This window comes from Palaemon carinicauda, chromosome 31, assembly GCF_036898095.1.
Source record: "Palaemon carinicauda isolate YSFRI2023 chromosome 31, ASM3689809v2, whole genome shotgun sequence".
In the NCBI taxonomy this organism is placed as follows: domain Eukaryota; kingdom Metazoa; phylum Arthropoda; class Malacostraca; order Decapoda; family Palaemonidae; genus Palaemon; species Palaemon carinicauda.
The window spans coordinates 73,714,143-73,721,951 of NC_090755.1; positions in this window are offsets into that span (position 1 = coordinate 73,714,143).

Sequence of the window (7,809 nt, forward strand, 5' to 3'; positions counted from 1 at the left end):
ACCATATCAACACTACGGTATATATCTAAGGCTATCACTATAAATCTATGTTTCACCATATCAACACTACGGTATATATCTTAGTCTATCACTATAAATCTATGTTTCACCATATCAACACTACGGTATATATCTTAGTCTATCACTATAAATCTATGTTTCACCATATCAACACTACGGTATATATCTTAGGCGATCGCAATAAATCTGTTTCACCATATCAACAATACGGTATATATCTAAGGCTATCACTATAAATCTATCAACATAGCCAAAATACGTTACACTACACTTTCCGACCAAGAAAAAAAAATACAATGAGAATAAAATAAAAGAGGGGCCAGGTATCCTCATTGACCCTTCCCCCTTAAACAATCTTCCAGCTCCGCGAATCCAAAGTCCCAGTCCGAGAGCCTTGTCTAAACGTGTATATTGCTTTGTGCCAATTAGTGGAAGTTTAATCTCGCATTCATCCCGTTGTTCCTAAGCATGTTTGTAAGATGTAAACATCGCCGAAACAACAGAGAGATTTGGAGTTCAGATCCTGCGACCTTGTTGTCAAATCTCTCCGTTTGTGAATTGGAATAATAAAAACCTTTATTTATTTAAGTGAAATTCTTCGGATGGTAGTGGAGTTATAAACAAAATTCTTCTGAATGACAAATAGTAATTTTTTTTTTTTAATGAAACTGGTGAAGGTAAGATTTTTATCTCCTATTTACAAGGTCAAGATGAACATAAATGAAGAAGATAAAAGCAAATCATGATAAATTGAAATAAATCTGATATAAATAAAAATTATAAAGAAGAGTTCTGAAAATTACAAAATATAATTTTGCGCAAATTCAAAAATAAAACTGAAAGGAAAAGGCAAAATATACATTCTCAGAGAAAATGCCATTTTTTATTCTTAAAAAAAAAAAAAAAAAAAAAAAAAAAAAAAAAAAAAAAAAAAAAAAAAAAACTAAGCAAAAGAGGAAACAAAAATAAGTCCCCCCCCCCCCCCCGGCCAACGTGACGCGTCTCGCAGACAAGACGAGCGGATAATTTGGTTTGCATAATTTAAAGGCAGCTTTCCGCCTTCCTGAGATAGTGGGGTTGCACTACGCTTTTCTCCTTATGTAAAACTCAGGACCTAGAATTAATTCTCTCTCTCTCTCTCTCTCTCTCTCTCTCTCTCTCTCTCTCTCTCTCTCTCTCTCTCTCACACACACACACATACAGGCTATACATCACACAGTATTATTAGTCTCAGAAAAAAGAAAAAAAAGATAGTTATTACAGGGATAAGTTTGGGGGTTAGCTTCTCATTAAAATTCCTAAAATAATATATCATAAAAAGAAACTTCTCTGTCAACTATGCATCACATAATATTAGTCTGGGATAATAAAAAAAAAAAAAAGGGTAGTTATTACAGTAATAAGTTTAGGAGTTAGCCCGACATCAAAATTCCTATAATGAATCTACCAAAAGGTAAAAGCGAATAATATAAGATGAATAAAAAGACAATACTTGGCAACAGTACTATGCCAGGCTGGCTAAGGAGACGAAAAATTATAAGATGTAACATTTCCGTTTTGGTTTCTAAATTCCCGCAGCATAATAAGGACACTTGGAAAGAGATGGAAGAAAACCTGACGCATTTCGGGCCAAGCCTTATGGTAATGTATTCAAGAAGTCTATTAAGAAAAGATTTAATTTTCTTTCTCTCTATAAAAAAGGAAGAGTTTTTTAAATATAAAATTGCAGGTTTTTTCTTCCGACCTTAGAGTTCACTTCTTTCAGAGAGAGTTTCTTCTACTTTTTAAGGGTTGTGGTGACCTGGTGGTAGCGTCCTTGCCAGGTGATTGCTAGACTGGGGTTAAAGTCCGGCTCAAACTTATTAGTTCCTTTAGTCGCTGCACCCTCACCTTCCTTGTGAGCTAAGGATGGGGCGTTTGGGGAAACCTATAGGTTTATCTGCTGAGTTATCAGCAGCCATTGCCTGGCCCTCCTTGCTCCTAGCTAGGGTGGAGAGGGGGCTTGGGCGTTGATCATATGTAATATGGTCAGTCTGTTAGATAGGGCTAAGTCACTGTCCCTTGCCTCTGCCATTTATGAGCGGCCTTTAAACCTTTAAAGGAAGATGGATTTATATTTCGAACATAACCATGCTTGACTCAGCACATCAGAGGTTCCCTTATGCAAAAGGGTTGGTAAGATAAAGTAATTACAGCAATGGAAATAACCTTCTCGTATATCTTCTCATAACTTTGATGAGATAATAAAAATCTGGTGAAAAAGACGAGATTTCGTGCGTCATTCGACCTCTTTGTATAAAGCTAATCCTAACACCGTAGATAAAAATTCCCTTTAATTATAACTTATCATAACTATAGCTAATTATAACTAATTTCTAACTTATGTAGGTCTAGACTTATGATTTTCCATAATATAAATTTTAATTAATGAAGATACAGACATCATAATCATAATCGTTTGAACACGTTGTTAATAGTTTATATATGACATATCTATTTTGACGTTGTTACTGTTTTTAGAATGATTTATTGTTAATTTGTTCTCATCAATTATTTATTTTCTTATTTCCTTTCATCACTAGGCTATTTTTCCCTATTGGAGCCCTTGGGCTAATATCATCTTGCTTTTCCAACTAGGGTTGTAACTTGGTTAGTAATAATAATAAAAATAGTAATAATAATAATAATAATAATAATAATAATAATAATAATAATAATAATAATAATAATAATAATAACTTCAGGAGAAATGTTTCTTGAATTATAAGCAGAAAAGTCTACATATTAGGTCTGAACGATTGAAGCGATACTAATCAATTAGCACGAAGAGGGAAATTAAAAGAAATTATATAATTTTCGTAGTGATTTCATTCATACTTGTCAAATAATTCATTGTTGAATAGGTGACAACTTTTCAAAAGGCGCAATCAACTAATTATATAAAAAATAAGAATATTTATATAATTTTATACAGTTAAGTTATGCATGTTTATAAGCTTGTACATTTGTATGTTTTTATGCATGTAGTAATGAATTGTATTTAAACAAAATACGACCGAATATTTAAAAAAAAGTCTGTAATATTTTGTATTTATTTCAATGGTAGTTTCCAAAGTAGGAGTAAAATCGAAACAATAGTTTTGAATGAAATCAAGTTTGGTAACCTATGAATGACTCGGAAATTAAGAGGAATGGTATTTACAAATAAACTGGAATGAAAACATACTCATTATTAAATGAATAACATTCAACAAGCAAAATAACCAAGTGGCTAATGCATTTAATTTAAACAAATTTGTAAAGAATTTACGGAAATTACGTAAAACCCACAGGAATTAAAGGAATACTAATTAAATAAATAGTATACACAACCTAATATCTTTTAGTACCATTTGCCACCAGCCATTTTTATACTTTGCCCTCAATCTCCCCTATATAATAAAGAGCAAGTATATATATATATATATATATATATATATATATATATATATATATATATATATATATATATATATATACACACACACACACACACACACACACACATATATATATATATATATATATATATATATATATATATATATATATATATATATATGTAAATATCACCCACGAATGGCATTTAATACCAGGGCCAGGGGAATGGCGGTGTATATTAGGACAGAGTACCCTGCTTCTCATAAGTCCTGCTATCAATGTGGATGTCATGAGATTCAGGTAATAAAAGTTTGTGGTAGGCATAACAACTTTTATTTATGTTCGATCTACCGGAATCCAGACATGGATGATTCTATCTTCGATTGTCTTCTTACCATTATGGCTAAGATACAAGAAGATGATAGAAAGGCTTCTTTTGTCTTTGTTGGTGATTTTAATGCTCACCATAGGGAGTGGTTAAGTTCTATCTCTCCTACTGATCGCCATGGCTTACGAGCTTTAGACTTTGCCTCTGAATCAGGCTGTGAGCAAATCATAAATGAAGCTACTCACAGGTCTGGTAATTGCTTGGACCTTGTATACACTGACTCCCCTGGCGTTATAACTGGTAAGGTTGGTTCTCCAGTCGGGACATCTGATCATGCCTTGATTTCATTATTGGTGAAGACTGAGCAGCCTGTCCCTGATATATCATATTCTTGTAAAATTTATATGAAATCCCAAGCTGACTGGAATGGGATTTTACATGATCTTTTGTGCTTGAATTGGTCACAATTATATAATAGTGTAGATCCTGTTGACCCTTTGAATGAGAATCTAGTCAACATAATTGATAGGCGTATCCCTTCTCGTGTGCTAAGGTACCGAGTGAAGGACAAACCGTGGTTCAATGATGATTGTAGACGTGCTTATTTGGAGAAGCAGGAGGCCTATCACCTTTGGAAGGGCAACAGATCAGATTTGACCTGGAACAACTATACTCAGCTTCGAGCTTTTGCTCAGAGAGTTTATGCCTCAACTGAAAAGGAGTACAATTTAACCATAAAAGAAACACTTTCTGGTACAACTCAGGAACATAAATGGTGGTCTACCCTTAAATCTGCACTCTTTGGTGTAGATGCAACAGTTCCTCCTTTACTTAAACCAGATGGCTCAGTCACTCACTGTCCAAAGGAAAAGGCAACCCTTTTGGCTGATGTTTTTGACTGTAAACAGAGTAATGAAAAACTTGAACTTCCTCATTCCTGTTTTCCTGAGGCTAAACTTACTAGTTTAGCTTTTCGATCTCGTGAGATTAAAGCTCTGTTGATGGACCTTGATGCTTATGGAGGTGTAGACCCAAATGGTATTTTTCCTTTGTTTTTTATAAAGACAGCAGATTTCTTAGCTCCAAAGTTATCTGTTATTTTGCGGAAGTTAGCAAGAAGAGGAGCTTTTAGCACTAGTTGGAGAATTGGTAATGTTACTCCTCTATGTAAATGTGTTTGTGGTAGCTCAAGTCCCACTGATTACCGCCCAATTTCCATAACTCCCATATTATCTAAAGTTTTTGAACGTCTTCTGGCAAAACGTCTTAATAGGTTTGCTGAAGGTAATCATCTACTCCCTAATTTGCAATTTGGTTTTCGTAAAGGCCTTGGAGCATGTGATGCCCTTCTTACAATCTCCAATGCTGTACAGAAATCCCTTGATTGTGGTCGGGAAATTCGTATGATTGGCCTTGATTTTAGTGCTGCCTTTGACCGTGTTAATCATGAGGCCCTTGTTTTCAAACTGAAACAGTTGGGAGTGGGTAGGTCGTTTCTTAGCATTATTACTGATTTTTTAAGTAACAGATCTCAAAGAGTTGTTGTTGATGGGCACCATAGTGATTATAGGAATGTGATATCCGGTGTTCCACAGGGTAGTGTTCTTGGCCCATTACTTTTCATACTATATACACATGACATGTGGTTTGGCCTAGAAAACAAGCTTGTTGCATATGCAGATGATGCTACTCTCTTTGCATCAATTCCATCCCCTGAATGTAGATCTAGGGTTGGTGAATCCCTTAATAGAGATTTAGCTAGAATTAGTGCATGGTGCAAATTATGGGGTATGAAGTTGAATCCTAACAAAACTCAAAGTATGATTTTAAGTAGGTCAAGGACGGTGGTTCCTCAACATCCGGATCTCAGTATTGATAATGTTTCTTTAAATATGTATGACTCTTTCAAAATTTTAGGTGTGATTCTCGACAGTAAATTTACTTTTGAGAAACATATAAGGTCTGTGTCTTCTTCAATTTCACAAAAAATAGGCTTATTGAGAAAGTCTTTCAAGATTTTCGGTGATCAATCTATTCTGAAGAAGTGTTTTAATTCTTTCATTCTACCTTGTTTTGAGTATTGTTCTCCTGTCTGGTCTTCAGCTGCTGATTCTCATCTTAATTTGTTGGACAGAAACTTACGGTCTATTAAATTTCTTATTCCTGATCTAGATATTAATCTCTGGCACCGTCGTTCAATTAGTTCATTATGTATGTTGCATAAGATTTTTCACAACTCTGACCATCCTTTACATTCAGATCTCCCTGGACAATTCTATCCTGTTCGTAATACTAGGCAGGCAGTTAATTCTAATAGCCAGGCCATCTCCATCACGAGGCTCAATACTACGCAGTACTCTAGAAGTTTTATTCCAGCTGTGACCAAGTTGTGGAATGATCTTCCTAATCGGGTGGTTGAATCAGTAGAACTTCAAAAGTTCAAAGTTGGAGCAAATGCTTTTTTGTTGACCAGGCGGACAAAGTCTTTTTATAGTTTATTTATGACATATTTGTTTTTGATGTTGTTGATAGTTTATTATATGACATGTCTGTTTTGACGTTGTTTCTTATTTTAGAATGATTTATTGTTAATTTGTTCTCTTCATTTATTTATTTCCTTATTTCCTTTCCTCACTGGGCTATTTTTCCCTGTTGGAGCCCCTGGGCTTATAGCATCTTGCTTTTCCAACTAGGGTTGTAGCTTGGATAGTAATAATAATAATAATAATAATTCTATCTTGGGAATATATATCCACTTGGAATTCATTTTATGGTAACAGCTTCTGGCCGGGTGGGGATTCGAACCACCACCTGTTCGGCTGGAGACTATGCCTGCAGTGACTAGTCTCTCTTGATAGCTCAGTCGGCATGGTCACTGCAGGCATAGTCTCCAGCCGAACAGGTGGTGGTTCGAATCCCCACCCGGCCAGAAGCTGTTACCATAAAATGAATTCCAAGTGGATATATATTCCCAAGATAGAATTCAGTATTAAATGCCATTCATGGGTGATATTTACATTAATTAAAATCACGTGTGCTTGTGATATATGTTCATATATATATATATATATATATATATATATATATATATATATATATATATATATATATATATATATATATATATATATATTATTTTCCTGTCACGCTGAGCGGTATTGACAGACGTATAACAAATACATCTCTTCCAATCTTTCTGGTTGGGGGGGGGGCGTGTGAGAGACAAGTCATACCCTGGTGTGAATAGGCGTCCCGGTAGGTACACGCGAGTGGGTGTGTATGTGCTTATCAATCTATATATATATATATATATATATATATATATATATATATATATATATATTATATATATATATATATATATATATATATATATAGATAGATAGATAGATAGATAGCCCTAATTTATGACAGGTAGCGTACACTTATAATCTTATATTCTTTTTATGTTCATTTTATACAATCCCTTTGACATTACCTGAAAAGAAGAGGAGGAACAAGACGTTCAAAGGGAATTCCATAAGTAACTGAATGTAAATATTTGATTTCCTTCGGCAATGAAACAAACATACAAACTTTTGAAAACTTCTGTGTCATGCTCACGAGTAATATAATCCCTCCCCTTCTTTTATGGCTAATAAAAGATCGTAAGTTTTTTTTTTTTTCTATGTAACCGATCAGCTATTCGTTGCTTTTATTCGAGCTATTGTTGCAATAGTGTGTGTGAGTTAAGAGTCTAACATGGCTACACAATAATTGAGCTAGAGAGAGAGAGAGAGAGAGAGAGAGAGAGAGAGAGAGAGAGAGACTCCTATTTACAGGTCATGTAAAACTTGAATTAATTACAAATCAGATATTTCTCATGAGAGAGAGAGAGAGAGAGAGAGAGAGAGAGAGAGAGAGAGAGAGAGAGAGAGAGAGAGAGAGAGAGAGAGAGAGAGAGAGAGAGAGACTCCTATTTACAGGTCATGTAAAACTTGAATTAATTAAAATCAGAAATTCTCTCAGGAGAGAGAGAGAGAGAGAGAGAGAGAGAGAGA